Consider the following 453-nt stretch of genomic DNA (forward strand, 5'->3'; position numbering starts at 1 on the left):
TACCGGGCTATAACAAACACAATATTTTAATAACTGTTCGTTGTGCAATACAACGAGTTTTTGCGGGATCAACCTAAATTATTCAAAGGCCAAAAAGATCGAGCTAGCTCTAGTTTCCTCTACCCACTTAAGTTAAGGTACGAAGTGGTTTTTACTTGTGGTGATAAATTACTCCTAGTTATGTGTTCGATCTTGAATCACTGTTTTCTTTCTTAATGGACATCACAACTATTATGCATAAAAGAATAAGGTATTAAATTATTCAAAAGTTTTGTTTTCCGAGACTACTGGAAATAATAAAATATAGTGAACTCAAGTAAAAGGCTAGATGGATAGGATAATGTAATGACTGATGTCTCAAAACATCAGTTTGTCGTTAAGTCAAACTGCAGGCATAACTTCACTCCGTTTTCCTGTTGATATTAATATAATTTGATTCTTATGACTAACTAT

The sequence above is a fragment of the Limulus polyphemus genome, unplaced genomic scaffold (assembly GCF_000517525.1).
Source record: "Limulus polyphemus unplaced genomic scaffold, Limulus_polyphemus-2.1.2 Scaffold487, whole genome shotgun sequence".
NCBI lineage: Eukaryota > Metazoa > Arthropoda > Merostomata > Xiphosura > Limulidae > Limulus > Limulus polyphemus.